The sequence below is a fragment of the Sturnira hondurensis genome, unplaced genomic scaffold (assembly GCF_014824575.4).
Source record: "Sturnira hondurensis isolate 20B ecotype Veracruz unplaced genomic scaffold, ASM1482457v3 Scaffold0020884, whole genome shotgun sequence".
In the NCBI taxonomy this organism is placed as follows: domain Eukaryota; kingdom Metazoa; phylum Chordata; class Mammalia; order Chiroptera; family Phyllostomidae; genus Sturnira; species Sturnira hondurensis.
Window position 1 is genome coordinate 955,009 of NW_028093515.1, and position 22,420 is coordinate 977,428.

Below are 22,420 nucleotides of genomic sequence, written 5' to 3' on the forward strand. Positions count from 1 at the left end.
CACAAACGGCTCGAGGCGCACGTCCACGGTTCGTTGGCCAAACGCAGTCCAGGTTCGCAGTGAAGAACCCAAACGGTGAGGAGGAACAGTGGAAGGCCGAGCCAGAACAGTGTGCAGCGAAGCTCAGTCACTCTGTTCCACCCTTCCTTTTCAGCTGCATCTATATCCCATCTGAACAATTATTTACTCAATATTTTCTTTAAATCAACTCACTTTTACACTTATATATATGTGCATATATTTTAAGGGAATTTGCATTCACACCAAAATGCAAAACAGAAATCCTTTGCGACAAAGGTAACTCAATAAAGAAACACAATGAAAACACACAAAATATATTCATCCACATACCACTAAAATTATCTGACATAACTTGGGTTTGACAGATTAGCAAGAATACCTCATTTCTGTCTTTTATTGGGGAAAATATCAGAAGATTTGGCAACACTTGGCATGTCCACAGGCCACAAGTGAGGTTCAAGTGCAGAGGGGCTGCCCCTCAGAGAGGGGACACATTTCTCTGTTCGCCATGAACCCCGAAACCCTGGTCCAGAATGGGAGAATTCATTTATACCTCCCAGTGGGAGGGGGAAGGTTAGGTTGCGCACCTGCCTGACTCCCTCCACTCAGGGTCTCCTCAGAGAGACCCTCCCAGGTCAACTTGTCTAAAGTCGCCCCTGGTGACGCCCAGCCAGTCCCCTTCCTGCTTTCCCCATCTCTGTAGCTACTTGTCCCCAGACAACTGATCCTGCATTCACTTGTTCTGAAGCAAATGCTCGACCAAACGAAACCCTAGTTCCTGCTTTCCAGTTCCCTAAGGTTTACCGCGTAGAACAAATGCTGGTTTTCCTGAAGCTTGAGAGGTGATACTAGAAATTCAGCTCAGACCTTGGGACTTTTCACCACATCAACCAGGAATGTGCTGAAATGAAACGAGTATCTCTGAAGCCAGACAGAAATATGTTAACCACCAAAAGCTGAAGTCAATGAGAAGGAACAGATCTTCCTTTCAGAATTACGTGGACAATTAATAAATGCAGAAGGAAGGAGGAACATACAAAAATTACCACTAGGGAAATACCATGATAATGATGGTAACTGTTGCAGGTAAGAGTCACCTCTGTGCCAAAATCAGTGGGAGTGAGGAGAAATAAGCACTGTCTCAAGGTACCTCCCCCAAGACATCTACCAGTTACAAAGGGGAAAACAGTTGCTTCCCGGTGGGGAAACCCAGCAGCGGCACCGCAACAAGGGACGCGGGTTTACAGCACCAGTGGGAACACACACGGACACCCCGGACCCCTGCTCTGTGCCCTGAAAAGGGCACACGACCTCTGTAGGATTCTGCCAAGTAACGCCCAGCCTCCATCCAGGTCATGAGAAAACATGAGGCAAACCCAAACGGAAACACTTTACAAACAACAGAGTCGTCCTCTTCCCAGGAAGAGACCAAGGAACTGGTACAGACTGGAGGCGATTAGGGAGGCATGGCGACTCGATGCCGCATGGGACCCTGGGCGGGGTCTTGAGACAGGAAAAGGCCATCGGTGGGAACACGAGTGAAGCCTGACTGAAGTCTGTCATGTGGTTCATACTACTTGGACCCGTGCTAATTCCCCGCTTTCGCTAACTGTGCTAAACTTACATAAAACGGGAATATTAGGGGACACTGGGTGATGGTTATGTTTGTAAATTCTCTGTACTATTTTTGCAACTCTTCTGTAAATCTCAAATTCCTTCAGAATAAAAAAGTGAACAAAAACTTGTGCTGAAAAGCATCCTTTGATGAAAATCTGGCCCCTAGAGACTGTCCCACAAACAAGCTCCTGGAATCCAGGCAGAGCCTTGGGCCGGGAGGAGGGAGTGTGGTGGTGCCCAGTGAAGAGTCAAGAGAGAAGGGGCCGTGTAGCTTCACCCAGTTCCCAAAGCTCAAGCGGCCAGTCTCTGCACGGAGCCAACATCACTGCCTGCCATCCACATCTGGATGCCAGAATGTTCCCCTGTCTGCTTTCCACGCTGTTAGGGGATCAGACAACGCCTCCTAAGCACCCTCATCTCGTCCTGCCAGCGAAGGCTGGTGCCCCACTTAGGCACCCCCCAATGGGAGAGCCACACCCTCCGAGGCCACTCGCCTGCTTACACTCTATCCCAAAGAAACCAAAGAGGGTGTTCACCAGCAAATCCCCCAGAAACCTACACATAACATGGTCGAATTTTTATATTACAGGTATGTACATATTGACATATTGTAACTGTGTGAATCCTACACCACACTGTGGTCCACGTGGAGCACATCCGCACAGGTGGGAGACCGGGCCACTCTCCACCACGACTGTGGTGACAGTCACACACACTGTGTGCCACAGAGTGAAGTTTACTGTCTATAAATCAAGAAAAAATGAATTTAAAAAGTTAACGAGAGAAAAGGCTGACATGGTGATGTATGCTATGAACAAAGACTTCCAAGGCACACCACTGTCGGAGACGGTGGGAAACTGCCCCAGGGGCAGCTGCATAGCGTGGCCCTTCTCTCTGTACAGCAAACTAATAGCAAGTGTGTGCACGTACGTAGAAATGTTCTTGAACAGGAGGACGGCTGGCGGGATATCCACCGACTTCTGATATCATCACCTCTGAGAGATATTACCCTTGTAGGCAGTGAAGGAGACTTCCATCTTTCCCTTGACACTCTTTCGAATAATTTTCTTTAATAATAAAGAAGCTTAAGTGTACCAGTTGTAAAATCTGAGCAAACAAGCAGCCATACTGTACTCACCCTCAGTATATCCTGGACTCTAGTGTCCCTTGAGGGTCCCAGGAGAGCTGATGTCAACAAAGACTGTGCATCTACAGAGAGGGGAGAAATGAGGTTACGCCTTGGCTGCAGTACCCAGCTGTTATTCATGCATCCACTCCCCTGACAAATATTTACTGAACACCTGCCCCACGCCGGGCACCCCCGGAACACCAGTGACTGGGACAAAGTTGTTGTCCTCAGAGAGCAGACACTCACTCCAGCAGGGGAGGAAGACAGTGAGCACAACACGAAGTCAGGGGCAGGGTGAGGAGAGTGGTGGGGCTGCTACTTCACAGAGTGGTCGGAGAGGGCCCGAGGAGAGGACGGACACCTGAACACAGAGGACTGCGAGCTATGCGTCTATCCGAGAAAGAACTTCCGGGTCACTGGAATGGCCAGTGCGAAGGACCTGAGGCAGGAGTTTGTACAAAGAGCATTTGAGGATCAGGAAGAGGCCCAGGTGCCTGGTGCGGGTGAGTGAGGGAATGAGTGGTGGGAGGCGAGAACAGGGAGGTGACGGGGAGACGGCAGGCCACTGTAAGGACATCTCTTTCAGACACTTGTGAGGAGTGGCAGAGAAAGAGCACTTGTCCTGGCCTGTAACTTTATATTATTAACTTATGCTTTCGAATATTAATGGTTGTTCATATTTAAATGAATTTCATGGAAATTTTATATTATTAATTTATTCTTTAAAATATTTAGTGTAGCTGTTCATATTTGAATGGAGATTTTATGAATGAATAAATGCATTCGGGCTGAGAAACCACTGTCTATACTGATCACTATCCCGTTTCAGCTTAGGCCGGGAATTTACCATGTCAGGGAAATAGGGTCTGAGAGGAAAATCCAGCACCTTCCTATACAGATGGCCACTGAATAGTAACTCTCACTCCGTAAGGCCAGGTTCTGTCCTGGCAGACATGTGCCGACTCATTTCACTCTCTCAATGACCCTAAGAAATAGATACTATTAATACGTTCACACTACAGATGAGGACACTGAGGCATGGAGTGGGTAAGGAACCCACTAGCTGAGGCATCCAGCCGGTCAGACGTACACCATATAGCTGGGATGAAACCAGGCAGCCCGGCACCACGGCCGCTCCTGACCACCTGCCCAGATAGCGGTCAACAAAGAGAGGGCTAACCACAGGCTGACAGTGCCTATCTGCCCCTCCTGCCCAATACCACTATATCCAAATGTTGCCCACACACCAAGGCTGAGTTCAAATGCCAGCCACCTCCTCCAGGAAGCTTCCCAGAAGGGAAACCTAACAAGCCAACTTTCTAGGGTCCAAGAATCAGAACAGCTTCAATAATTTTGAAGGGACTCCTGGAGAAGCCAAAAGGGTTGTTAGTATTTCTCATGCTAGGCTGGCAGCCTGGTAAAGAAGAGTGTGAATTTCTTCTCAGAATCATGTGTTTAGATGTATAAAATACAGCCCTGGCTGGTACAGCTCAATGGATTGAGCACGGGCCTGTGAAGCAAAGGGTCGCTGGTTCGATTCCCAGTCGGGGCACATGCCTGGGTTGCAGGCCAAGTCCCCATTAGGGGGCGTGTGAGAGGCAACCACACGTTGATGTTTCTCTCCCACTCTTTTTCCTTCCCTTCCCCTCTCTCTAAAAATAAATAAATAAAATATTAAAAAAATAAATGTATAAAATACAATCCACAAAGATTACAAAGAAAACCAATTATATTTAAATATCAAAATATATATAAAACACAACCAAATTTGAGATACAGTAATACACATGATTCTTTATGAATGCTTTAAATTATGAAATCTCAGTTGTGGATCCAATAACTATAATAATTTGAGAATAGCTGCAACAACTACAATGTGATATGGAAATATGTGATTTCTAGCGGTGACAGTCTCAGGTGTAGCTAATACGATTGTGGCCTGTGGTCCTCATTCAGAAGGAGAGAAAATGCTAAATTTCAGTTAGATGTTAGAGAAAATAAAGATGCAATTTTTTTCCCCAGCCAACTTTGCAATCCTCTAAACTCCATCCACGGACCCTTCAAGGGTCCACAGTCCTAAGATTAAGAAACCCTAAGCTAGACCTGAGACAGGGACAAGGGGAAGTGTGTTCCCAGGGAAGTAACAATTTGGGGGTGAGGGCAGAGTCAGATCCTGTGAACTTCATATGGGTAGGGGTCCTGTGCATTGGCTGTTCGGGCTCACGCATCATTTGCCTTTCTGGGTCAGGCCCCTGAGCCTCACCTTTCCCACTCGATCCACGGAAATCCTGTGGGAATGACCCTGCCCACGGGTTAGTAAGAAAGTGGGGAATGCTCATATGATCCAGGCCTAACTAATAAAGCCACTGTACCCTCCCTTCCTTGCCCCTGGCCAATGAACACCAGCCTCAGGACCTGTGCCAGGACTACAGGAAAGAGATTACTTCCCTTGGGGCTGCTAAGATGGTTGGATATACATGTGGAGCTGCCTTAGATCCTACCTGAGATTAAAATCAACACAGAGAAATGCAGAGCTGGGACGTGGAAGGAAACAGGGTCCTGGTAACCTTAGGAGAGGCACTGGATCCAGCCTTGCCTGAAGACATTATATGTATTGTACACTGTCACTGACGATGAATACATACATTTCCTTTTTTAAAAAAGATTTTGTTTATTTTTAGAGAGAGGGGAAGTGAAGGAGAAAGAGAGGGAGAGAAATATCAATGTGTGATTGCCTCTCGCATGCCCCCTACTGGGGACCTGGAACACAACCCTTTTGGTTCCCAGGCTGGCGCTAAATCCACGGAGCTACACCAGCCAGGGCAATACATTTCCTTTTATACTTAAGCAGGTTGACCTGACTTTGTATTTGTTCACACAACTAAATGACTCTCAACTAACATGGAAGGGCAGAGGCAACTGTAGTTCTTGATGATTCCCATAGCTCATTACCAAGCCACTTAGGAAAGTGCAAAGTAAAATTAGAAAAACAGTTATTATACACAGACACAGCAAATACAGAAAAACACATACTTTAAAAAAACTCAGAAACAGCCTCTGAGGCAGGTGCTATCCCCAAGCTGGTCCATGAAGACTTAACAGTTTTGGTTTTCAAGAGGCTTGGTAGGGCAGGAGGAAACCAGAAACACCCAGAATATTTTCCTTTATTGCCAGTCTCCCCATTTAAAAGACTCCTGAGATGATCAGAAAGCCCCTGCAAATAAAGCTGTGAGATTTTAATAGCCGCCTTTTAAACTGCAATGGAAATTGCTTTTCTGTAACTTATTTCCCTTCCTTCCCTTCTCTAGAGTGATGCATATGGCTCTTGGAAGACACGTCAGTGCTGGTGTGCAGTGATGCTCTGTCTCTCTGAGCCGAGAGCCTACTTCTCTGAGCTGGGATGCCCAACAGTCTGGGAACCCTCATTCACGGGAGGGGCCGCAGCAGAGGAAGAGGCCAGGGGGTTGTGGAAATGGCAGCAGAGGTGGGCTACAGAACCAGGAATTCGTCTAGGACCCAAGATGTCCCAGCACAGCCACCAGAGCAACAGCCCGGCCCACCTGTCCAACACGTTGCACTGACAGTTCCAAGCAGATGAGAAAACCTGGGGGTGAGAGGGTATCCTGGCCGGACTCCCAGCCTGAGTGGCTCCTCCCCTCATCCACAGTAATGGCTTCTGGGAGAAACACGTGACCTAGCAGGGCTAATCAGCGTTGGCCCTGGAAATTGTGCTGGAATTACTGAGGCAGGGGCTGTTGAGGGCTACGCTGGTCCCTGGAGGTGGGAGTGGGACACCTGAGAATGAAGTCAAGGCTGAGAGAGGCAGAGCCCAGAAGTGGAGAGGGGCGGAATCTTGACAAGAGTACTTGAACGCCGACTCCAGTCATGCCAGCTCTGGGATTTTTCAGGTCCCAGAGTCATTAACTTCCCTTTGCAGTGTAAGCCCATTTCAACTGGGGGGACTCTATCATATACAACAAGAAACAACTGACTGACAGAACTGGAAAAGACCTCAAAAATCAATAGAGTGCTCCTTAATGTTTGGTTGAACATGCTCCTTCTAAGAAAGCTGACAAAAGAAAACTATATCAAGTCTCTCCCGAAAACAAAACAAAACAACACAAAATACCGCACGTCTCAAGGATGTCAAAGCCCCTGTCACCGGAAGTGGGTGAAGAACGCTTTGATCTAGTCTGGCCTGTCCATTTAGTGGGAACTGTGGTTCAGAAAGCTTCAGTGAGCTGTCTGGGGCCAATGAGGGCAAAGCCAGGCCTCCCTAGGGCCCCGGGAGGTCCGGCCTTGAACTCCCCTGAGTACAGACCTCGGGGGAGACTGCGGGGGTCGGGGGAGCAGCAGGTGCAGCTTCAGGCCTCCTCCACACCCCCACTGACCCACAGCAGCCCCACTTTGCTCTGTTTTATAAAACAGGCTCTCAGGGAAGTGTCTGACCTTGTCCCATCACTCCACAATCAACATACTGAAAACCAACCGCTCATATCCTATTTCACACAACAGTTGGCCCTTGAACACAGTCAAAAATCTGTGTGTAACTTGTGACTCTACTACAGTCAGCCCTTTGCATCTGTTGGTGTTGCAACCAACCATATGGATCAAGAAGTTACTTTCTACCTGTGGTTGGGGACCTGAGGTGGGGAATGTGAAAATACCGGGAGGTTTTGATCCTCACAGAAGCCTACGAGCAGGCATTGTCGCCATGGCTCTGTGTGAGACTCTTCTGCAGTGGTAGCTGGGGCGCTGCCCCTCAGGCAGCCAGGCACCTGGGCCTTTTCGTTCCTGTGCTTCTGGCCTGACATTTCTAATCTTCCCTTCTATTTCCATCTCCACTCATAGAGAAAGGCTCCTGCACTCATTCCTCTTCACTCCCTATTACTCGTCCTCACAAAGACCAAGGAAAAAGGATGTGGCTAATCCGACCAGTCAGAGATCACGACTCTTGCTCGTGCCTGCTTTTCCCAGGAGCAGGTTATCAGCCCCAAAGGCTGAAACCAGGACCACCAGCTTTCCTTGTGTCCAGAGACGGCAGCAGGTTCTCTTCTGCTTTCTGTCCTGGAGCAGGACACACAGCCTGGACACTGTTCACCCAACCTCTAAAAGGGCCTGGTCGCACGTACCCTCTCCTGACCAAGGGCTGATGGGAGCAGCCATGTCTCTCTCCTCCGCGCAGCCGGGCGTATGAGTGGCTGATCTAGGAACTGAGACGGGAGGTGAAGTAAAACCAAGTGAAGCCCCCCCTGAGGCTTTCTGCCACAAGCCGCATCCTCCTGCTAGACAACCGGAGCCTCGCATTGGGGTATCAGGGACCTAACCCACCAATGAAACGGTTCGATCACCCTCCACGGGAGAGAAGAGTCCCGCTCTGTCCGCCCACATCCTGTCTCTGAAAGTGACCCAGGAAAGTATCTGTTCATTCAACTGTCTCTACCTACCTGCCAACACGGAAAAGCTGCCATGTGAAGAAAGGACTTCTGCCTGGGAAAATCTAGGCCCCTGACCACCATACACACAGCAGCTGCTGAGATCAACTCACAATTAATCATGCTTTATTTTATGACCTACATTCTATTAATAACATGCCAGCGATGTGGCCCTGGTTATTTCACTGACTGATTCAGTCCACAATATGACTAAGGCCGGGTGACTGACTATGGGGGTCTCACATTCTCCTCTCCTGTCCCTCTCCTCTCCCACCCAAGATGAGCATCACGGTACAGGGCTCTAAGGACTCCACTCCAAAGTGCCAGGGGACTGACCGCCACGCCGCCAGCCCGGCCCAAGCAACCCCGGGGCAGAGTGGCTCAACAGAGACCTCTGCTAAGCGCCTGCTCGGGGAAAGCGACCAAGCGCGGCCATTTCACGCACAGCAAACCGGTTAGAACACCAGCCTGACACCACCAAATGTGCTGAAGCCATGGCGTAACGCGAACTCTGTCACCGCAGGTGGGAACACACCGCGAAACAGACATTTTGAGAAAACTGCTGGCAATTTCTTGTGGAGAAAAAGAACAAATAACCTTTGCGACTCGCTTCACTGCCCCCGGTGACTGGCCTCTGGGGTTCCTTGCCCAGTTCCTACACCGGTGTGGCTTTGCAAACAAATTCTCATTCTGACCTGAAGCATGAAGTTTTTGCTTTGATTTTCCATGTAACCCTCACACCAGCGCTGGGAAGCAGGGTTTACTAGCATCCCTCCTTTTACCAGACAAGAACACACAGGCACAGAGAGGTAACCTGCCCAGGATCACACTGTGAAGGAGGGGCACAGCCAGGAGACCCAGGGGCACAGACCCAGTGGGTCTGTCTCCAGGGCCACTAACAATGCTCAACACAGCAGTTGAAAATAGCATGGGCTCAGCCTCGGAACCTGTGTGATTCCTCTTTCAGACATCAATTTCAGATGGATCAAAAACCCAAACACAAAGAAAGATGCCACTGTGTCTGACACATAACACAGGGGCACATTTCCACGTTAGAGCGCGTAAAGGTTTCCCACTCAGGGATTCTCAGAAACTGTTTGCTCTCCTCCCAAACAGGGTCCGACCCACCCACACAGTCTTGTGTCCCTGCTCCAGTCTGCCTTTCTGCAGCATGGAATGTAAATGTGACCCCTAGATTCGGCAGGGTGTCTCTTGTCCCCAGAACACTACTGTGCCGGAACAGAAGGGCTGAACTCTCACGGTGCCCAGCCTCCTGGGGAGAGTGGGCGCAGCAGCCACCTGTGACCACAGGGGCCAGTGAGTCCCGGCAGCACTGGCATTGACTTTGCCAAGCCACTGAGCCACGTCCCCTCTCCAGGCGTTATGGGATTCACAAAACCCCCGAGGCGCTGAAGTGACGTTCCCACTTGTGTATTCTTACTCAGTGGAACCTCAGTCTTTGAACTTCATTCACTCTAGAAGGGTGTTCTAGAAGCGATCTGTTTGAAAACCAAATCATTTTTGCCATTAGAAATATAGTAACGTACAGGTTGTCAGCATGAATGGGTTGTTGGGACAAGGACTAAAGTTTTGTTCGACCACGGAGACATTTTTTCCCACGAACAATTTGGTCAAGAACTGAGGTCCGAACGTGCTTGCGGTCGAGTGCGTTCTGAACTGGACACCTGCTATAGCCAAGCTCCAGCAGCCTAGAGTTAGCAAACAGCCACTAACACGGACTTGAAGGTGTCCGGAGAAGACTCAGCTCGGAAATAAACTTCTGGCAATCTTTGGGAAAGATTTCCACCAAGCCTGGCTGATCACAGGCATCTAGAGATGACTAGGTACCTAAAGGATTTTTCAGAGGAGCTGAATTGGGAACAGACTTCTAAGAGATCAGGAAGACTGACTTTAAAGGCCAAGCCCACTGCACTGAAACACCCGCGTCGAGGTCTGCTGGCCCGGGCTCACTGGCTGGGGAGATCCTGCATAACCTGTGGGTATTTTCCCCGTCACCGGGCATGCGCTGGCTGTGCCAACAGTTCGGCCCCTTCCTGCACTCCCATAAAAACAGCTTGTCAGTGCTGGTTCCAACGCCGGGTGCTTTTCCACAAAGCACTTTCCAGTTCCCAACCAGTCAGCTAAAAGACAGAACAATGGTCAATCAGCCAAAATAGGTCAGGCTTTATATAGTTTAATCCTCTTATTCATAACGTATTGAAAGGGAAGAATAAAAACATTATCAACAGCAAAAACATCTCTGGTTACTTAACCTCCTGGGCCTCAGTTTCCTAAAACAAGGGTAATAATAGGGACATTGTGAGGATTAAGGAAGTTATTCCACAGCAAATGTTTGGAACAGAGTCTATCATGTAGTAAGTGCTCAATAAAAATGAGCTACCACTATTGCTGGGGACTGAAGGCCCTTGAGCCATTTCCAAATCCACCCTCCGGCGAACCATCCAGGGAAAGCCACTGCTCCGAGTCACTTAGGGTAGGAGGGAGGCCGGAAGGCCAATGAAGGAAGCTGGCTGTTGTGGCCCAGGACACTGCAGGCAGGAAAAGGACCTACTGGGTGCTACTGCCCACCCAGTTGCCATTCTTGCCTTTCTTCTAAGGAAAGACTACACCCCTCGACCTCATTTGCAGCCGGGGGAGCCAACAAGAGGTAAGCAAAAGTTGCGGGACTTCAGGAAAATTCCTTACTTCTGAGACAGAGCTGGACTGTACTTCTGTGCAGTCCTCCCCACACCCCGATGCCTATGCAGACCACACACTCACTGGCAGCCACACCAGGCCACCTTAAGCACAAAAGCCACATGCCAGGGACGGTGAGGTGGAAAGACAGAAGACGCCTGCTCTTCCTGATGACCGTGGGGCAGCCACAGCCCTGGACTGCAAATCTCCGACACCTTGCTCATGAGAGAAACCACCCTCCACTGAGTTTGCACCTCTGCTCGTTCTGGTCTCTGCTATGGACAGTCACATGCACTTCCAAACAATACTGTAGTTTTACACAGCTGATCCCCAATGGGACAGTGTTTCATGTCAGAGAAATTCTTCTAGTAACCTGCGACCACTTAAAGTGACCTCATGCTTTAGGAGGACCCTTGCTCTCTCAAGACCAGGTAGAAAGCTAGACACAGAATTTCCCGCAGAGAGAGGTCACAATCATTTTGCCTAAGAGGAGGTAAAATGAGAACTATATGAGATACACTGAGTCATTCATTCAGCCACTGTTAAGTACTCCTCTCTGCTGGGGACTGTGCGAGGTGGGCGGCTAGATACGGTGAACGAAAGCAGATGTGGTCTCTGTTGTCACACAGCTTCCAGTCCAGAACAGAGAAGGCAGAAAACGAACAGGCAAACAAACAGAAACATAAGTTCAAGTGGTGAGAAGTAAGACGTAGAAAACCAGGGTATTAGCTCAGAAGTAAAGAGAAAGGAGAAGGAAGCCATGTGAACAGTGGGAGTAAGAGTGTCCCGAAATGCCCATCACCTGAAGATAAACAAAACGTGGTACATCTGCACAATGGAAAAGCATTCGACCACCAAAATGACTCACGTACCGCATGGGTGGGCACTGAAAACACCACGCCGAGCGAAAGAAGCCAGCTGCCAAAGACCACGTAGTACGTGATTCCACTTACACGAACTGTCCACAACAGGCAAATCCAGAGACAGAAAGCAGATCAGCGCTTGCCACGGGCTGTGAGGAGGCAGAATGGTGGGGAGAGAGACTGCTAATGTTTACAGGGTTTCTTTTTGAATCCATGAAAACGCACTGGAGTTGGAAACCGGGGATGGCTGCACGATCCCGTCACTACACCGAAACCCATGAATGGCACACTTTAAAAGGGTGACTTTCACGTCATGTGAATTATTCATCAACTAAACGACACTCAAAGGTCTACCCAAATTGAATTACTGGATTGGTAATAAAGTTTCTAATGAAAGTTAAAAAGGAGAAAGAAGAAGTATCCCAAGAGATAAAGGAGGATGCGTGAGCATGATGAAGAAAGTCACGGGCGGCCCGCGTGGCCAGGCTGCCGTGGCGAGGGGAGGTGTGCCGTGACAGGCAGCAGAAGCTCGCGGGGCTGAAAGAGGCATGGTAGGCCACACGCTTTTCATTCCGATTACAACGGGAGGAAGAATGGCATGTTCTGATCTACATTTCTGAAAGATTCCTCTGGCTGTTGCAGAGACTGTCGGGGTGAGGGTTCAAAGGGGGGGAGAGTGAGGGGGCTGCCGCGCTGTCCGAGGAGAGACAGTGATGGCTGGGACCGAGGCAGCGGAGCGGAAGGGAGGAGGCAGGTAAGGGTCTGTTTCAGACCAAGGACAAGTCCTTGCTGATGGACTGGCCGTGAAGGGGGAGGCGGAAAAGGGAGATTCCAGAATGATCTTCAAATAGTCTCATGAGTCTTTCCAAGGCAGTTTTCTGCCAGATGCGAACTGGGCTCAGCACAGGAAGAGCAGTTCGCCAAATGCCTGTGAAAAGGACTGAATAAATGAACAAAGTCATTGCCCATTTCTTTTGTTTGTTTTTCGGTGGGGAATATTTCTGGATTTTCAATAAAGATGTAGATTTCCTCTCCACATATATATATATATACATAGTTATATACACACACATTTATGTCTCCTTATAAATATAACATCCTTACCTATACCTGTTTCTACCATCCACTAGTAGACACTGGCCCATGACATACCACAACCACCTGTCTGCTCAGACCAGAAACCGAGGGTTATTCTTTATACACACACCCCCTAAGCAAGTGAGAGCCTCTGCGTCAGTAACAACCAGGGCCTTACCTCCCTGAGGGGGTCAGAGAAACAGATGGGCCAGTGAGACGTGAACTCTCACTTCTGATGCACAACCTGTAGAAGAGGAATGAGAGGAAGAGATGCGAACGCACAGACAGGCAGTGGCATCTTTCTCTTTGCGGGGGGGTGGAGGGGTTATGGGATAGTCCACAGGGCGAAGGGGCTGGGAGGTCAATTGGACTCTACGCCTTCCCCTTCAAGAACATCTACTGCAACGGAGTCCAGCAGGAGACAAGTTACGGGCCCAAAGGGGTCATGAGCTTCAACCCACTGACAGCCACATGTACTCAGAGGGAACGCCAGAACCCTGGAAGACTGCATCCTTACCCAGGAACCCGGAGAGGGCCACCACGGTCACAGACCACAGTGCCCTTGGAACTGTGCAATGCGAGGTGATGTGTCCAACCAGAACCTCCCTTCTGGGTTCACTGTCCCCAGTGACAGGGCTCAGCCGTTTTACGAGCTGGGTGTGAGAGGCGTTCCCCTGGGTGGCTGTGTGTGCGGGGCTTGGGGTGGAGGTCAGGCACATTGCTGCCTTACCTCCTGTGTTGCCTGCCCCTCGAACTTCATCTGGAACCACCCTCACTTCAGTGTTTCTAAACCTCCACTGTGTCATTCTCACAAGGGACAGACTTGGTGACCCTGCAGGCTGCACAAAGCTGACTGATCTCTGTGCTTACTTCATTCCACCAGACGATGGGGAAGTAGGTCCAACTGCTTGTCTTGGTCCTTCAGAAGTTACTTCTCAGCATAGCACCTGGAACCACGTTAGCCTCTTCTGGGCCAGGGGAGCACTGATCAACACCAAGGCCATGGGTCCCGAGGAGGCCTCTGATATTGACCAACATGTACAATGTGTTTCAACCAAAACGGATGACCCTGCAAAGTCTCCCTGACAGAGGGCCGGGCTAAGCAGACCACGGAGCATGGAAGGGAACAGAGGGCCCACTCCCTGGATACCATCACCTGATCACAACACAGGCACACAGACTTCTGTCACTGTATTTTACATAAATAGGATCACATCACGTTTACTTCTCGGAATCCTGTCTTTCCTTAAATACAGAACAGAAGTGCCTCCAAATCTGCTATCAGTGCTCTTACCAACTATTTTTTAGCAGCTGATACGTCACAATACAAATGAGCCACACCTGACTCCACCACTTCCTGAAAAGTGGGCATTCATTTTATTTTCAGGGTTTGGTTTTTGTTTTGCCCCTGCGAACAACGCTGCAACAAATATCCTTTTGTACTGGGTCCCTTTTTTCTGTGGGGCAGATTCCCAGGGCTGGCAGTGCCACGCCTGAAACCGTTCAGTGAGTGTCACATAGTCACACTGCAGAATGGCTTCCCAAACCAGAGCACAGCGGTGCACGTGTGGTGCGTGTCTGTTTCTGTACTAAGCGTCTCTGGAAGAACAAACCCCAAATGGCTGTCCACACAGAAGGGACCCGAGGGCCAAGGGGCCAGGAGACTCACGTTTCACAGTCTTTTTTTGGTGCCATCTGACTGTTTCACCACGTGTGTGCGCTGCTCACTCAAAACTAAATGAACAGGGGGTGGGGAGTGGGGGTGGTTGGGGTGGGGAGGTGATGGGGGAAATGGAGACAACTGTACTTGAACAACAACAATTAAATAGATAAAATGATGGGAAAATGAAAGAATAACTAAATAGATTGAAAGACAGCCTATGTTCAAAACTAAGAAGACTTAAGATTGTTAAGATGGGCAGTATTTCCCAACCTGATCTACAGACTTGACGTAATCTCTATGAAAATCTCAGCCGGCTTCTTTGCAGAAATTGAGAGACTGATCCCAAAATTCATATGGAAAAGCAAGGAACTTGGTAGATGATCTTGGAAAAGAACAGACTTAGAGGCCTCACACTTCTAGATTTCAAAACTTACTATAAAGCTACAGGAACGAAGACGGTCTAGGGACAGCATGAGGACACGTTGACCAACGGAACAGGATCAAGCATCCGGAGAAACCCTGATGTATCTGGTCGACGGATTTCCAACCAGGTTGCCAAGAAAATGCAACGGTGAAAGAACAGTTCTTCCAACAAATGATGCTGAGACAACTAGCTATCCACATTCCAAAAGATTTACCTGGATTCCCACATCACACCAATACACAAAATTTAACTCAAAATAAATCCAAGCCCTAAACGTAAGAGCTAAACCTCTTAAGCTCTTAGAAGATAAAGGCGAAATTCATGACGTTGGATTAGGAAATAGTTCCTGAGATAGGACACCAAAAGCTCAAGCAACAAAAGAACTGTAGGTGAGTGGGAATTCACCAAAATGCAAAACTTCTGTGATTTAAAGAACGCCATCAAGAAAGTGAAAAGACAACACTCGGAATAGGAGAAAAATTTGGAAAGTACTCTATCTGACAAGGGACTTATATCTAGAATATACAGAGAACTCTCATAACTCAACTTTTTAAAAACTCAAATAATCTGATTTAAAAATAGGCAAAGGCAGTTACAGAAAAGTTATGTAATGTACAGCAAAAGAAATATAGTCAATACCACAGAAATTTTTTATGGTGACTGTTAAAAGATTTATCATGGTGATCACTTTATAAGGCATATACATGTCTTATCGCTATGTTGCACACCTGAAATTAATATAATATTGTATGTCAACTGAATTTAAAAATACATTTTTTAAAAGATTTTATTTATTCTTTGAGAGAAGGGAAGGGAAGGAGATAGAAAGGGAGAGAAACATCAATATGCTATAGGAACATCTTTTTTTTTTTTTTTAATCTTTAGACGGGGAAGGGAAGGAGAGAGGGAGAGAAATATCAATATATGGTTGCCTTTTGTGCATCCCCTACTGGGACCTGGCCTGCAACCCAGGCATGTGCCCTGACTAGGACTCGAATCGTGGTCCTCTGGTTCACAGGCCTGTGCTCAATCCACTGAGCTACACCAGCCAGGGCTAAAGATACATTTTAAGAAAATGGGGAAAAAAACCCTAAATAAATGAACAAAAATTTTCCAGGCTGACTTCTAAAAAGTTTGCAGTGATCCAAATGTCCTCCAGCAACTTGGGAGAGTACTTAGTTGAGCTCATTAATGCCCCATATTTTTCTTCTTCAAGGCTGTCTCTCCTCCACTGCTCCACCCCGCCCCCCCCCCCGCCCCGCCAACCTGGTATGAGCTGAAAAATGTCAAGTTTTACCTGCTCATGATCCATGATTCCTCCTCGTCTACAGCCCTTGCTCAGGCAGAAGGCAACTCCCAGATATGTTAATTTAGACAAGTCAGCCTGGCTGCACCTCTCAGCAGCACAAGAGAGACACACAAGCCAGGGTGGGAACCAGGTCTTCTTCAGGGACCTGAGGGCGCAGATGGCAGGAGGAGACGGGAGCAGGGCCTGACTCTCCTGACACGCTTGTAGGGCACCCTGTTTTAAACTCACACCCCCAGTAGCCGAATGGCCTCAAGTCCCCCAAATGCCCGCAGCCTCTCGGAAAGGGCCAAGGAGGCTTGTGGCAGCAGCAGCTGCTGCCCGTGGGACCTGACCTCTCAGGAACGATGTCAGGTACGAGAAACAGGAGGGACCAGAGGACAAAGAGCATGGAAGGATCAGGCTTATACAAACAAGAGGCCTTCTCGTTCACGTCCTACAGGCCAGTCATCCCAGAACCAAGGGCCTCTCCAGCCACCACTTTTCCAGCCCTCCTGTGTGACTCCTGTGATGGGAAAATAAAGCTGACAAAGTCTGCAGACCACAATGGCCCAGAGTGCACCAGCGACTGCAGCATAACCCACCTGCCACTGCCACACTGGCTGCACAGGGCAGAGACTAAACACGACCAAACGAAAAATCAGCTGGTGGACGGTGGGAGGTGGGAGAACATGAGCCATCTTAAAACTGGCAGCAAGTCCATTCGATTCAGCCCAAGTTTCGACCTGAACTTAGGGCAGGGGAGGCCCCAGTCTTTGCTTGAGTGGTTCCCTCTACCTGAAATACACTTGCCCTTGATCCTTCAACACTCAACTCGGCAAAAATATGTGCCTGTGGGTATCAGCCAGGGCAGCCTCTGTGAGTGGTGCAAAAGGAAGACAATCTAAGGGTCCACCAGCAGGGATGGCCTGACTGATTGTAATACACACACACAAAGGAATTCTTCACGTCTCTCTTTCCTTACCCTCCAAGTCCATTATCAGCAAGTTCTGGGGCCACGACCTCTAAAACACATCCTGATTCAGTTTCTTTTCCACACCTTCCTAGGCCAGGCAGGAAGGGCCATCGCAAGGGACCTGAGGCAGGTATAGGCTGAGTGTCTGTGGAGCACTGAGGAGGCCTGTGTGCCTCGAACAGAGTGAGGGGAAACGCTAGTCAATAGGAACAGAGCGTGTGGAGCCCGGCTGGCTAGCCACAGTGAGGACTTTCGCTTTTATTTGGGTAAGACGAGCCCTGAAGGAGTCCTCAGCCGAGGAGGGATGGATCTGCTTGAGTTCCTCTGGCCCTACCCAACCCTCCTCCCCACCCAAGAGGGAAACCAATCTGGACAAGAAACTGAAATGTGGTCATTGGTCTACGAGAAATGAACAAACAGAAGGGTCTCCACCCATTTCCTCCAACCCACTGAGGCCTCGTGCTGGCCAGCAGGGCTTCGAAACACGATAAACAATCCACATCACACCATAGAAACCAGACCCTCCTCCACTGGCCACTGGGAGAATCCCAAATGCTGATGGGAAACAGTTTAAGGCCACGTGGCCAGGAGAGTGCCATCTTGGTGATCAGCGAGTGCCAAAATCAAATCCCAACTCTGCCTTTGAGCAGCTGTGTGACCCATGACTCATTACCAGACCTTTCTGAGCCCTAAGCTTCCTTATCGGTAAAGTAGGCGGGGAGTGGAGATAGTTATTTCCATTCTTGATAAGCCCGTTGGGAGGGTTAAATGAGGCAACAAGGGTCAAGTGATTGGCAAAGAGCTGGGCACAAAAGGAGCCCTCACAGATGTTAGCACAGCTGGTATGATACCTGAAATATCAAAGAAATGACAGCAACATTATCAATCCTCAAGTCTGAGCACGTCCCTTGGACGCTGATAATACTAAACATGAGACTCAAGTGAAGGGTCCTCCAGAGCAGAGAGGCTCCCAGATGGGAGGTCTTCCTCCCTCTCCTTCTTCTCCATCGAGTCACTGCCCAGAACAGTGCCATCTGTGCCATAGAGAGAGGACATGGGCCACAGACGGCTGGAGGAACTGGCAGTAAGTGTGCGAGGCACGCACACGGGGGCTCAGCCTTTCACAGGCAGAGGCCCCCACAGAGGAGACCCCAGCCCGCATCCATCTCTGTCAAGGAAACGTGAGAAAAGGCAGAATTTTAATAGCATAAGGGCGGTCTGGGGAAATTTTTTGTCTCTTTCCCCCTCCAGAACAGCAGTGGGCCCTTCGGTTTGCTCCACGCAAGCAGGGCAAGGCCTCTGGGGGCCTGGGGTCCACACCGAAAGCATGGGGATAATAACATTCACTCTTCAGGCCGGTTCATGCTCATTCAGCACACACTTGGTAAGCAACTACCGCGGGCCAGACACCGCTCTACATTAATCCCTGCCCTCATGGCGCATGTGCTAAGGAAGAGAGTACGAAAAAGCAAATATACAGCATCAAATGACAAAAAGAAAAATAGGGCAGGGAACAGAAAGTGACAGGAGGGCCATTTCAGATGGGGCACTCAGGAAGGCCTCTCCGAGGTGGTATGTTAGCCATGCAAGCTGGGACTTGAATAAAGTAGTAAAATCATATACACATACAAATACATACCCAATTTGGGATATGTCTGTGGGTATAATATATACACATGCACATAGCCAAGACTACAGAACCTGCTATGGAGATACAAGGAGATCTAGTTTCAAAGGTAAGAATGCCCTGGGTTGCCTGGGACTGGAATCTGTCCCCAGACTCCAACTGTCCCTTTGTGGCGGAGAAGTATTAATGAGGACTGTTTCTTTTCTCTCCTTTTCCGTACTTGGCAGTGTACCACAGACACAGAAGGGGCTCCCTATTGGGGCCTTATCCCCCCTTAATTGCCGTACCATGTTCCATTGTTCGGAAAACCCAGCTGATTCGTCTAGTCCCCTACTTTTAAATATTTATTTGTTTATTTGAGAAAGGGGAAGGGAGAGAGTAACCCTGATGTGAGAGAAGCATTGATCAGCTGCCTCTAGTATGCACCCCTATCAGGGACTAAACCCAGCACGTGCCCTGGCCGGGAATTGAACCAGGGACCTTCGCTTTGCGGGACAATACCCAACCAACAGAGCCACACCAGTCAGGGTCAAGCACCCTACTAGTGCACACACAGCTTAGTTCTCATGTTTTGCTCTGACAGTGTCCCACTGAGCCACCCTGGACACAGATCGCCTGTCACACTTGGGCACATCTGCAGGCAAAAACTGCCAAAAGTGGGGGTGCGCAAGGGCCGCACTGACAGCTGGTGCCCAGGTCCTGTCTGAGTGACAGCCCTGTTTCCCCTCGCCCCTGCACTGGACAAGCCCGCTTGGCCGCACCACCGCTGCGGCCCGTGATCACCTTTGCCTGTGCCCTTTCTCTCGACGTGGTTGTATTTGGCATCTCTTATTATGCATGACATTGGAATATCTTTTTATGTGTCTTAGAGAGAGACATTTCCTATTTCTACAGGTGCCACCCATGGTAAATATTCCATCTCCATAGAAAATATTCTCATGCCAGTGTTCAAAGCCCTCCCACTACTCCCGTCTGGTCCCCTCTCTTATCCTCCTCAGGGCCCTGCCTGCCGAAGGGTGGAAGCCCGACATCCTGTCCGTACGTTCACTATGTACCATCGTCTTCACCCATGATGTTGGGAGGACCGCTGCCAGGATAAAATCAGATGAGAGCAGGTACGGGACTCAGAAAAATGGCTGGCATTCAGTGCCCAATAAACTACTGTCATCCTTACTATATTCGGTTAAATGTGAGTCATCACTTCAAGGTTTTCTATGTCAAAGTGCTTAATACCATGCCCATTACCAAGCAGCCACTCAGAAGACAGCTCCTGTTTTTGTTATATTACTACTATCATTCAATTCATTTCCTCAGCCAAGTTTATTAATGTGCATATTTGGTGGAAGGGGTCACACCTGTAGCAAAACCAACTCCGGTCCCTGCCTTTACAGAGCTGACCTCACAGAGGAAGAAGGCCCCGACTCCGTAAGCTGAGTAGTTCGGGAAGAACTGCGGTGTTTAAGCCGATGTGTAAGGACAGGTGTAAAAGAGGAGCCAGCAGGGGCAGGCCAGAGCGGGGAGGAGGCACGGAGGAACGACAGGGAGGAGAGGAAGCACTCCAGGGGCTGGAAACAAATGCAATGAGCTGAAGGAACCCAGAGCAGGCCAGGCGGCTGGAGGGCAGAGCGGAGGGACCTGCGGCGTGGGGCTGGTGTCAGGCAGCAGGTGGGCGGGCACCCAGCAGGCTGGGCCTGGTGCCTCTCCATGGGGGACTGCTCTGGGAACGTGGAGAACGCACAGGCACCCTCATCTTCCAGCAACTCAGGAGTGAATCGAAGTTTGGTGTCACGGCGGTAAAGTGCAGCCCATTTGCTGTCCTCTGACCCAGCTCAGAGGTCCTGGGAACAGGATACAGCAGACACCCAGGAAGGGACAGAGAGAACAGTAACCCCACCCCTGCCTGCCTACAGCTCACTGGCCGAGGGGGAGCACCCGATCTGTCTCAGGAACTCCTTCTCTGGTCCTCGTTAATGAGTCCACAGGAAGAGATCTTCCCTTCCTTGGGCTGTTTTGCACTGGGGCTGGAGAGCCCAGCGCTATTCTCTTCGGGAGTCTGCATGGCAAGGTGCACACTTTGGTCTGGGGATGACCAGGTTTCCCACCAAGTGAAGGGAAAAGCAGAAAGAGAGACTATGAATGTAAGAAAATGAGTAACGCAGATATGGGGGGAAGGCTATGAGGGAGAGAATCCTGGTCGTGGCATTTGTGTTCTGATTCCAACCCACAGGCTGGCCACTTCCCAGTACGCATTCTGCCTTTCTCCTACCAGTGGTTTTGGGTGGAAGCAACTACCCCATTAGCGATCCCACACCCTTGCCAGTAATTGGTCCAGGGGAGGTCACATGACCTGTGCCAGTCCAATCCAAGGAGAGCTCTGAAGCTTTGCAGTATAGTTGGTGGACAGATCCTCTTCTCAGGCCTGAGCTGAGAAGACATAAACCTGGATCAGTGCTGGCAGCCAGTTTGCTACCTCCAGGGGAGCCAGGTTTGAGGATGACATGGGCATCAAAGGGAAGAATGGAGGAACAGCAAGAATGTGGGTCACTGACAATGACCCTGAGCTCCTGGATCAAGGAGCCCAGAACTCACCCCACCTCTGAGCTTTCCAGTCACGTGCACCAATCCTTTCTCCTGGGGTTTATGCCTATTCGAGCTGGTGTTTCTGTTGCGGGCAACCAAGTAAACTCACTGGTACCCGGTCCTTCCTGAGCGCTTGTTGTGTTTCTCTGGGCCTCCCCAGCGCCCTCTGGTTAAATCCTCCTTTGACTAAGCTGCTAAAACGGCAGGACTTAAGGTACAGGAATCTGGCCAAATACTTACCCACGCCTCCCCCCTCCACCCCATTTTCCCCAGCTATGAAATGGGGATAATAACAAACACTTCCTTGGGTTTTTAAGAGGATTAAACACATTAGCAATGATTATTCTAAAGCACTGGAGGGTAGCTGAAAGGTCTCAATTTTAGAAAGCAATTAGCCACACCCCTCCCCCAACTTGTTTGCTATTCCTTTGTTCAGGTCAGCAAGTCCCTTCTTTACAAACAGTCCCAAAGAACAGCCAGCCCAGTTTCTGTCAGGAGGGTGTCAGGCCTTGCCCCCACAGGGGATTTGAATGAAAGAAATGGTACTCAACTTCTCCGGTATCCGGGTGATGGAGGGAGCCCGCATGAGCAGGTTTTCCCCATCAAATGTAAGCTGGGGTCTAAAGTTTCAAAACACAGGCTAGGGCACAGTCCCAGGGAAGATAAAGGAAAGAGAGCCTGGATGGAACAGAAACCACGACGCAGTGGGTTCCACAACTGACTCTGTTGGAGGAGGCTCCAGGGCTGGCTTTCAGCCACATCCGCTCCCTGAACAGCTAACTACTATGAGGCAGCAGGAAGAAGGGACCCCCCCCAACGTCTGTATTCACAGCTGGGAACTGGCACGGGGATAACTCGGAAATAACTCAGTCAGGAAGTAACAACGGGAGGATGCTTCCATGGCAACGCCCATCTGGAGATCCCTGCCCACAGCTGGAAACATTCAGAAGCCAGGCTTATCTAGAGACGTACACCAAATTCACTTTTTCCATTTGCACCTGGAATGTGTTAAACTTCACTTCCTTG

At 49.5% G+C, this 22,420-nt stretch overlaps 1 protein-coding gene across 6 annotated transcripts in view; it reads right to left on the minus strand.

The window, feature by feature from the left end:
• Positions 1-22,420, minus strand: part of SIPA1L3 (signal induced proliferation associated 1 like 3) — a 243,151-nt gene that overhangs the window by 139,970 nt on the left and 80,761 nt on the right. For 5 of the 6 annotated variants that reach the window (XR_005064251.1, XM_037030768.1, XM_037030767.1 and 2 more), the window contains exon 2: positions 2,777-2,847. The exons of the other annotated variant lie outside the window; for it this stretch is intronic. The gene's annotated coding sequence lies outside the window, so the exon portion shown is untranslated. The remainder of the gene's footprint in view (positions 1-2,776; positions 2,848-22,420) is intronic. 6 annotated transcript variants of the gene reach the window in all.